Source organism: Grampus griseus (genome assembly GCF_964374135.1).
Source record: "Grampus griseus genome assembly, chromosome: 7".
Taxonomy (NCBI): Eukaryota; Metazoa; Chordata; class Mammalia; order Artiodactyla; family Delphinidae; genus Grampus; species Grampus griseus.
Window position 1 is genome coordinate 81,665,327 of NC_139001.1, and position 11,689 is coordinate 81,677,015.

The 11,689-nt window shown below is 32.0% G+C and overlaps 1 long non-coding RNA gene across 1 annotated transcript in view; it reads right to left on the bottom strand.

Annotated features, from left to right (window-relative positions):
• Positions 1–10,575, bottom strand: part of LOC309824784 — a 99,884-nt gene extending 89,309 nt beyond the window's left edge. Inside the window, exon 1 of the long non-coding RNA XR_014296968.1 lies at positions 10,506–10,575. This is a non-coding gene — a long non-coding RNA (uncharacterized lncRNA). The remainder of the gene's footprint in view (positions 1–10,505) is intronic.
• Positions 10,576–11,689: the final 1,114 nt, after the last annotated feature.

The following is an 11,689-nucleotide window of genomic DNA, read 5'->3' on the forward strand; positions in this document are numbered from 1 at the left end:
TATAAAATAATAGTGCAGAGAAAATTAAATAACCTGGAAAGAGGTCCACAGTATATTGTTAATGACAAAATTCAAGTAACAAAGTGGCATATACAACATGAACTCATTTCAAAACTAGAAATCCCTAAAGAGAAAGATCTGGGAGGGTAAGCACCAAAGTGATTATCTCTGGATGGTGTAATTACATGTGATTTTAATTTTCCTCTTCTATATTTTCTAAAAGAAAAAATATTACATTTGTAATAACAAAATTAGTAGTTGAAAAAATTGAAAAGAATCAAAATTGTGTGCTGTGTTATATTTACCATATGGTATATAGTCATCTTCAGATTATTCATAGAGAGGGGAAAAATGGGGTACAAAAGCAAAGTGATGATCATTTATTAACCCAGTTCACCACTTTGTCCTACTTTTCCTAGCAGCCTCTTCCATGCTAAAAATTGGCTGTCACAACAGAATAAGGTGTACTTAGGCTACTCACATTCCACTGCAACACAGAAAGTAGTGAATGGGTCCTCCACGCATGTCATTTTAAGTTCCTCTATCCTCTAACAAAACTGGGGATGTCAACAACATTTTAATTAGAGATTGGAAGCTGTTAACAGTAAATGCCAAAAATATCAACAGTACAAGTTTGAGAGTAGTTACTATAAATCAGAAAGTTTTCCACAAGGTAATATTCCCAGCAGATGAAATACAATGTACCAATTTTTTAAGAGTTAAACTTTATGTGCAAAAGGGAAGCATCAATCATTGAAAGAATTATTATGAGAATTAAGAAGATGCTCTAAAGTCATACCACCTATTTCTCAACCAACCCCAACCTCACCTGAGGTATTACAGATGGAGAGAACGTGATAAAACCAGCAAGATTTTTAGCTATGGTTTGAAAATGCACAGCTGCAGATGCCATACAATAGAGGGTCCAACTCATTGTATGCTAGAGTAGAAGTAATATTGGTGATTGTTTTCTACATATCTGGTCTAATAAAACTTTTAGATTACCAAACTGATACCTGAATTTTAGAGCTAGTCAGAGGCAGAACTGGGCCTCCAAGGATTTCTGAGTCTAACTAAGAGAATTTTTAAAATTCCAAGTTCAGCACTATAATAATAGACAAAATGAGATAGACAAGCCATAAACAGAATTATCATGGGGATTAGATTTAAATACAAATCAGTATAATTGGGTGGCAAAGTAGATAATGACTCAATGATAAGCATTTAAAAATTGTAAAATTTTAAGAGAAGAAATAGCACTTTAGGCTCTTTTTATTAAGTATTAAAGACCATGAACTACAAAGAGGCTCATGTGATAATTCCTCATGCTTTTTTTTATTTTGAAATGTGTGAAAAATTCATAAAGACATTCATTTTGCACCCAGTAGAAAGTATTTGGTGCAAAGGTTTGCTAGGCCAGTTTAGAAAAACAATTCAAGAGAAGCTAATAAATGGTATAGTTTTTTAAAGAAAGAAAGAGCATTTTAGTTCAGGATATTTATGACAGAGCAGAACCTCCAATAAAAAATATACATGCTGAGGAGATTCCTTGGAGAACAGGATTTCAGTAGAGACATTAAAGGTTCTCACAAATGAGTATGTGTACACATACTCACACACACACACACACACAAAATTTCTTATATAGGCTGAAAAAAAATGAATCAAAACAAATTGTTAGAGAAACAAATTGTTCTCTTTTACTACTAAAGAGATATAGTTGTAGATACAGAATAGCTAAATTTAAATTCTGTGACACTATACATCAAAGTTACAAAAATATATTTCACTTTTCCAAGATCTCTGAAAACTTGCAAACTTAAGGAAAGTTCCAATAATAGTACCTCCAGAGAACACCTAATAACTTCCACCTAGTTTAACATATTTTTAACCACTTGCCACATTTGCCCTCCCCCCTTTATGGGTATGTGCTTGTGTATCTGCATATCTGTATCTATACATACACTTTTTTTTTTGCTGGACTATTTGAGAGTTACTTGTACATACTGCAGCACTTGATTGATGTATACTCTTCAGTATGTATCACCCAAGAATAATGATACTCTCTACACAATTGTGATAATATAATTATCACATGCAGGACACTTTACATTGATAATATGATATAATTTATAATCCATATTTCTATTTTACCATTTGTCTCCCAAGCCATTTGCCTTTTGTTGGTTTTACTGTTTTGTTTTTTTTTTCAAATTATGATCCAATCAATCTTCATTCTCCTTTCATCTAGAGCAATTCTCCAATCTTGTCTAGTTTTTCACATCACTGACATTTTGGAAGTCTAGATCACTTGTTTCTCAGACTATTTCTCGATTTGAATCTGTCTGGTTAATTCCTCACGAATAGATTTAGGTTAAACATTATTGGCAGGACTATAACAAAGGTGCATCTTTTCCTTCTGAGGTGCAACATATTAGGAAGCACATGATGCCACACTGTCCTTTATTGGTGTTTTGAAGTTTAATCGTATGGTTAAGATGGTAGCTGCCAGATTTCTCCATTTTACAGGTAATATTCTAATTAATAAGTGACCTGTGAGGTGATACTTGGAGACCATGTGAATATCCTGTTTCCAAGCAGTCTTTTTACCCAATAATTTTAGCATCAACTGGTGACTGAGGCCTTAATTATTACAATCGTTGTAAAGAAAAGTGATTTTCCATTTCTTTTATCCTTTCTACATTTGTTAGATGGCATTCTGTAAAAAGGCACTTTCCCTTCATCCATTCTTCTCTCTAATTTCTTTTATGTATCAGTGTGGACTTACAGATTATTGTTTTTAATTCGGTGTGTTACAATCCATTTCTACCATTATTTTTTTGATTTGGGACATAATTGTCTCAAATATGTTCAGAGGGAGCCCCCTTAAAGCTAGCTCCTATGCTCTTTGGACATGTCTGTTCAGTTTTTAAGCCTGTTCCAAAATACATTTAAAAATAATGACATTTCAAAACAAAAGTCAATATTATATCAAATAGAACTCTACTAGAAGTACTCCCTCCAAACTCAGGAATAAAAATAAGGATATTAATTATTACCAATATTATTCAAAGTGGTTTTGAATATATTTTACATATGTAAAACAACAGAAAAAGAAACATAAGGAATTAATATAACATAGGAAGAGGTAAGATATTATTTTGATGAAATGTACACTATGAAATCTAAAAGAATCAGTGCAGAAATTATAGCATTAATGAGTAGCAATTTTTCCAGATGTAAGTTAAACATGCTAAAGTAATATCATCAAGTTACAACTAGGTAGAAAATAGAAAGGAAGAAGAGACTTCATTCCAAATAACGAGGAAAAACTGCATTATTTAGAATGTAATTTAATAAGAGCTGCATTTAATCTCTATGAAGACAACCATTAAACCTAATTAGTATATTTAAACTATGACTTAAATAAATGGAGACATGTTCTTGAATGGGTGGCCATAATATTATAAAATGAGTTTTTTAGTTAAACATAGTGGATTAAACATATGTTCCTTTCTACTCCTTCCTGAAACACCATTTAAAAGATAGTAAATGTATACATACATTTTAAATTATAATACTATAAGAAAAAAAAAGAAAGGAGACAAAACAGATAGAAGGTATCAATATACTTTTTGAAACTGGAAATTGAATTGATTAAAAATAACCCAAAGGGTGAGAAAGGTAAGGGAGAAAGAGAAGGAGGTAGGCAGGAAGCAGGGGAAGAAGGGAGGGGAAGAGAGAGAGACAGAGAAGGCAGTTTTATCGCAGAACTTCAGAAAAGCTAAGGAATTGTATTTCTGGATAGAAGGGTATAATAAGGTAGGGCTTCGTTCACAATTTTTTAAAAGAGGATGCCATACTGATCTTCCCTACTCTGGAGCCAGGTGACTACTTAAATAGTTGACTCAAGTTTTATTCCGTAAAAGTTTGAACCAAGAGGCTTTAGATTATGAGTCACCAAAAAGAGTTGAGAGTGGAATAATTTGTCTTATTTAACAACTGGGATTAAGTAAAGGTTTATTACACCACTCCCTTTCCTCCGTTTCCACTGATTGCCTCCCAGAATTCTGGCATACAGGGTTTTCCTCCAGAGACAAGATACTGGAAAATTCCTCTCTGAGTAATCTGAACTGCCTAAGAGTAAATACCTGCAGATACTGACATTTGGTGACCTCCCAACAAAGAGATCAGTTCATCGTGCATTCAAAGCTCAGTGAAGCTCTCCAATCAACAAGCTCTGCTCATAGTACACAGAGATAGGAATTCAAACCACATAAATAGAAAAACTGAACGTGGAGAAACATACATTCAGGGAACAGAAGAAACTTCAAAAAATGTATTTAAAAACCTCACAGAAATAAGAAACTATATTGTATCCAGGAAGCAAGAATCAGAAGCTATAAAAAAAGAAACTCTCAGAGAACAAGATCGATCAATGAAAAAAAAAAGGCAGAGTTTTAAAGTGGATTCAAATATAAAGCTAAAAACTCTTCCCTAAGGTAGAAACAAAATGATAGAGAAATGAACAATAGGAAACAAAAGATACGACGGTAAGAGTATAAGAGGTCCGGTATCCAAATAAAAGGAGTTCCAAGGATACAACAACAACAACAACAACACAACATGGTCAATAACAGCAAATTAGAAGACAGGAAACCATCAAAGAAATAAAACATGAAAAATCTGCAAATGGAATACCCAGGTCAAAGGACGAAAACTGAGCAAACAACAAGGTGAATCATTAAGAGAGTAGAAAGCACTGAGGAAAAAGAGAAGGTTCTAAAAGATTCCAGAGACTGGGCAGGGAGAACTCCTGTGCCTAAGATGAGACTCTGAAAGGTTACTGTTCTTTTAACAACAATACTAGAAACTAAAAGATAATGGTCTCAAAAACTCTTAAATAGATATGGGATTCAGGAAACTGAATTAGAACTATTTTTCATCCCTGCTAATATTTCCTGTTAATGATTACGGAGGACAATTTTACAAACTTTAATGGAAAAAGCTTAGATAAATCAGACATACAATCAGACAAACCTGGATTGAACTCTAGCTCAACTTCTCACTAGATTTGTAATCAATGGGTTATTTAGCTTCATTTTCATAAGAGAATAATAATGCCTAACTCATAGAATTGTTCTAAGAGTATACATAACTTTTATGAAACACCAAAAAGGTATTTGATAATGTGTTACCATTATTTTCAGAACTATCATTTGTATTATTTAATTGAAGTGCTAGCTGTAATAGATAAATGCTAAAAAAAGTAAATATTTAAACAATTGTAGAAAATATGTTAAATTTTAGTAATTAAATAAACAGAATATCAATATGATGTGGTCATCAAATTGATCACTGCAAAGCTATGTAGAAACATGGAAAAACAGAAATTGTCAAAGAAAATGTCAGATTATAAAATATATGTACATAATAATTTTAACTACATAAAAATATATATGCCTAAGCATTAGAATTGAAAAGTCAATATACAGAAATATAAATAGTTTTATTAGAGTACTGGCATCTTGAATTATGATTCTTATTTAAGAATTTACTTAACGGCATGTTATCTATTTTTAATAGTGTTCAGATCACTGTAGAAACTACGAATAAGTAAAAAGAAAATGTGTTAATAATCACCCCAAACCTCATGCCCAAGAGCTATTAATTTTGACTTTTGCAATGGATTATGATTATATATATACACACCATTGTTTTTTTAAAAATTAGATTGTATATTTTAACTTGCAACCGTCTCTGTTTCCCCTCAACAAATTACCACAAACTTCTTTTGATGGCATTCAAAGAAATCTTTTAAAATTGCATTTAGCATTTCATTATTTGGATGTTTCACACTCAACTCAACCCATTCTCTTATTGTGAGGTAAATGTTTGTTTCCAATATTTTAATTTTCTGTAAAGTGATGTAATGTCCACTCTTATGGCTAAATCTCTATACATACCTTTAATTGTTTTTATAAATTTGTAGAAGCGAAATTTATGTGTCATAAATATAAATCTTTTAACTTGGATATACACTGCCAAACTGCTCTGCACAGGAGTTGTAGCAATTAACATCTTTGCCAATAAGAGATAAGAAAGTTTCTGGATTTTTGAATGCTTGTTAATTTGGGGTTTCAAATTCTGTTTCCTTCCTTCTTCCTTTCTTTTCTTCTTAACTTTTCTAATTTGATAAGAAAAACGGTACTGTATAGTTACTTCTATCAGTATTTCTTGGATCACTAATGATTTTAAATATTTGAAACATTCATGTCTGTGTATGTCTGCTGTCCAAATTTCTTGAAGCACCATGCTCAGAGTCAGTTTGGGACTTTAGTCTTGGCTTTGCCATTTACAAGCTGTATAACGGACTTCTATATCCTGTAACACGAGTATCACCTGAAAACAACTAAAATAAAATAAGAAATATAAAAAATACTTAAATGATCCCATGAGGTAAGAAAAAAAGTAAGGAATTCTGGGGACAAGACTAAGTGAAGACTGGTATTCAGAGTAGTAAGGTAAGCACTTGAGTTGTCTTTTGTCTTAAGAATATTTGCTGAATCAGCTGAAGTTGAGTATTAATTTTTGAGGCCTCAAAAGGTAGGATGTCTAACAGCAGACCCCACCCCCCAAGAGTGCTGGGGCCACAAAGCACTACTCACTTAGTATAAGAGTTAGTTAGACACAATAATGATGATCATGATAATAATAGGAAACACTTATAGAACTTACTGCGTTCTAAGTGCTTCAAAGATATTAACTCATTTTATCCTCAGAAAACCCATAAAAAGGGCACCATTATAATCTTTATCTTAGAGATCAAGACACTGAAGAACAGAAAGGTTAAGTAATTTGTTCAAGGTTAGCAGCAGAGCCAAAATGCAAATTCAGACAGTCTGGGTCTAGGCACAATGCTCTTAAGCATTATGCCATAACACCCCCACCCTCTTGCTTCCTTCCCTAAGAGGAAATGTAAGGGAAATTGCCTATACAGAACTTTGACACTGGATGGATGGGAAAAATAAGTCCTCTCTGATAATTTGTAATCACGAGCTAACCCTCACTGCAGTCTGCAGTCTGAAGTCTCACTACTCTTTTGCTCCACAAAATCTCAAGCCAAGATTTTAAAGTGGTCCTATATTAACAGTATCATACTAATACTGTCAGGCATCTGATAGAAACGAATGTACACCTTGAAACACAGGTATCAAAATACTTTCACATGTAAAATTCAAAGAAAAATGAGTAGCTCAAGATTTTAAAAATCATTTAAATATATTAAAAAACAAGGCATCATATGTAAAACAAATAAACAACGTATGGCAGAATCCCTCCTAAGAAGTTGCCAGGTATTAGAATCACTGCACATACAATAAATATGTTTAATATGTTTCAAGAAGTAAAAAGTTTAACAATGTAAGAAACGATGAATTCTGAAAAAAGAGAATTTTTAAAAATGCAAAGTATGATAAAGCAAAAGAAGTCAATCAATAGGTTAAACAGTAACTTCAAAATAGTTGAAATGAGAATTAGAGAACTGTAATCGAGAAATGAATATATTATGTCAGATGTAATCCTGAGACATAAAGAGGCATGGAAAATATTGCAAACAGATCTCATGTACATCTGAATTAAAGCTCTAGCAAAGACAGAAAGAGGTAGAGGATATATTGGAAGAGTGAAACTGTTAATACAAGAAAAAGAAAAGACATCAAAAGCAAACAGAAAAAAAAGATAAATTACATTCAAAGGACTGACAGACCAATAATTAAACTTTTGAAAGAAAAAGAATCCACAAGACAGTGAAATAATAACTTTAATGGGCTAAAAGAAATTAACCTAGTAACCTAGAAGTTTATACCCAATAAAATTCTTCTAACAATGAGAGTGAAATAAGGTCATTTAGAGATAAAGACTGAGAGTGTTTATCACTCTCATGTCCTCATTGAATTTATTTTCAATCAAAAGTTCTGAAATGCCTAAAGAATGATGAGGTGAAAAAAAGTGGTAAATATAAACAATATTAACATTATAAAATAGGATATTTATTTCTTACAGAATTAAAAACATAAGCAAAAATATATAAATTTGAAAAAGGTAAGCAGAGTTAAAATATTCTCTTCTAAGGTCTTTTTGTTTGGGTAGAGAGTAAAGGTATGTATATAATTTAAACAGTATACATGATAACATTTCTAGGGTAAGCAAGTATAACCTCCAAACCAGTAGGAAAAAAAATGAATGAGAAAAAAATAGTGAAGAATGCACAAAGAAGTCAATAAAAGAAAGAAAGAGAAACAAAGAAATGATGGGAAAATAAATATACCAAATTAAATGGCAGAAATAAACCCAAATACATCAGTAATTACAATAAACGTAAACTGGGTGTATAGTCTAGTTAAAAGATAAAAATTGTCAGATTGGATTTAAAAAAACTTAGCTATATTGTTCTCTTTTCAAAAGATACATCCATAACATAAATAAAAGTACAAAATGAAAAAAGATATTAATACAAATATCAAAATTATATTAATATAAGGAAAAAAGCATTACTAGAAATAAAGAGGATCATTGTTAAATGATAAAAAGTTTACTTCTTCAGGAAAATATAACAATAACAAAGTTGTACACAGCTAACGATCTCAAAATATATAAAGCAAAACTTGACAAGAAAAACTAAACAAACGATGTAAAATGGGAGCTTTATAGTTTAGCTTAGTAACTGAAAGGTCAAGAAGACAACGTCATAAGAACATAAAAGATTTGAACAATTACCCTTATCTAATGGACATATGTATAAAATGATACCCAGAGCTGTAAAATACACGTTATTTTCAAGTACATTTCCAAAATAGAACATTTCAAAAGCTGATCACAAACTAGGCCACAAAAATAAGGCTCAGCAAGTTAAATAATTGATATTATACAAACCACATTCTTTAACAACAATGAGATTAAGATAGAATTTAATAACAAAAAGATAACTAGAAATAATTCAAGTGTTTTGAAAATAAGCAGCATACTTCTAAATAACTCGAAATGGAAATTGGAACTAAATATTCAGAACTAAGTGACAACCTAATATGAAAACCTGTGGTATATGTGAAAATCAATAACTGAAGAGAATTTTATAACCTTAAATGCCTACTATGGAAAAGGATGAAAATTAGTGACCTGAGAATCCAATAAAACAGGCTTTATAAAAGAAACACAATACACTTTAAAAAAAAAAAAAGAAAAAAACAGGAGTTGAAAAAAGCAAAGGACAAGAAATAATTAAAATAAAAACCCAGAAACTGATGAACCAGAAAATAAAGATAAAATAGAGGTGACGGGAAAGCTAAAAATTGACTCTCTGAAAAGCGTAAAACTTCAAACCTCTGGATAGATTTCATTAAAAAGTTGTAAGGAAGAAAGGAAGAAAAAAAGGGAGGGAGGGAGGAAGCGAGGAAGAGAAGGAGGAAGGGCAGGCATGCAGAAATAGCTAGTGTCAGAAACTACATAACTACAGATGCTGCAGACATTAAAATAATAAGAGCATATTAAAATAGCTTCATGCCAATACATTTGAAGACAGATGAAATGAACAAACTAGAAAAATATAGCTTACTGCCACTGATTCAAGATTAAATAGAAAATTCTGAACAAAACTACTAAAGAAATTGAATCAACAGTAAAAATCTCCTCACAAATAAAATTCCAGATTCAGCTGTACAATCTAAGGTGTTATTTAACCTCTATGATTCTTTGTTTACTTATTTATGATATCCCATATTATCTCGTAAGTATTATGCTATCTCGCAAGCAATTTAATTTGAAGATTATATAAAAAAGTACATAAGGCAATCTGTGAACTCTAAGGTGTTACAAAAACTATAAATATTATTCACCTAATTTTAGATTAAAATCAGAAAGCCCATAACTTTAAAAAGACACATTCCAAAGAATCTTCCACAAAGTAAAATTTTCTCCAAAAGGCAAATCTTATTTTGCTACTGCATCCACTGAATACCTAATGATACATTCTTTGGGAGGAAAACTGGCCACAAAATAATACAACTGCAAATTAAAAATTCTGAAAAAATTTAGAGTAACCTTTACAAATAGTCAATATTGTGTGTTAAAAACTTAATGACAAAGTTACAAAATGTAGTTTAAGTAGTAACTATTTTTTGTTTAGTGCAATAGGTTAAAGGTCCAAAGAAACAAAAAATAATATTGCAGAATGGGATGAAGAAGCATAACAAGACAATGTTTCATGGGTAATGAGTTAATGCTTTTTCCTTGTGAAACATAACCTTCTATGAATGTGCGCTTCATAAAATACCTATAAATCTATTCATATTCATCTTTTCATGTATGCTTTCATTCAACAAAGATGTTAGTGCCTACCAGGTATGAGGCACAAGTTTAGATGTTGAGGATACAAAGATGAAAAACAGTGAAGCTCACAACAATTTTACAGTCCAGTGAAGGAGAGAGAGATATATAAAGAGAAGTACCTGAGTATGCACAGGATACTACAGATGTTCACAGAGGAGGTACACCTAATGCAAAATGAAAAGATCGGAGAATGTCCGCAGAAGGGATGACTTCTAAGCTGTGTATGAGAGAAGAAATTAGAGTTAGCTAGGAGGAGACGGCTGGCCATTCCAGGAGGAGGGAACTCAGGCCACTGCTGTCACAGCTCCTCATGCCCCCTCTTACAACCTCATCATGCATTAATATGTTACATTACACTGGTCAAGCATGGCACCTGTCACAAAAATTATTTCATAAAGAACAGGATTTTAAATTTACTATTGGATAATGCTAAAAATGAGCTTTAATAATGTGAGTTATGTAATGTGTTTAAATTATTCTCCTAACTCTGGCAAGATACCTTAAATTTATTTTGAAATCAAACTTTAGACATCCATGTTTGACTAAAATACAGTGAAATTAAAAAAAAAATCATGCCCATGTTGTTTCAGTTTTCCATATAGTGACATAGCTAGAAATTATAAGAAGCCAAGGGATGTATGACGGGATGGGAAAGTCGGGGGAGAGTCGGGCGTATCTCTGGTCCAGAACAAAGAAAGGGCACTTCACTGAATTCTGAGGCTACCTTTCCAAACTATTCCATGTACTAACTTGCCACCTTAGTATGCAGCATGTATCAGAATGTCAGCAGGTTGTGTGTTTTCCTGAAAAGGTTCCCTGAACTAAGGCCACTATCCTGGGCTCTTCTTCTAGGACTGATTGGCTTTGGGGATTGTTTCTTATACCACTACTTCTATCTTAACTTTTCTATAACTCCAGTAACATTTACCCATGAACCACTAAATTAAATATTAAAGTATTTTCAAGGCCATAATGTTTTCAATTGCATTAATTTTGATCTCTGTAAGAAATGCACTCTACCATTAGGGATAGCTGTTACTCTGAAGAGGAAAAAAGTCACTGATGGAAAGCAAAATAATAGAAAGATCAAGTAGTAAGTAGCAACACAGTTGGGGCTGTGTTTGGCTTTGGTACAGTAAAGAAAAAGTTGATAATGTACATTTTGTTTTCTTCATGCTGCTTACATGGATACATGAGAAATTTATTCTAAGGCAACAGTCTGATTTCTCACAGAATGCTCTATTTTCTTACGGGAACTTATATTCTGATTAAATTTTTCCCATCTATCTTCTCTTGGTGAGTA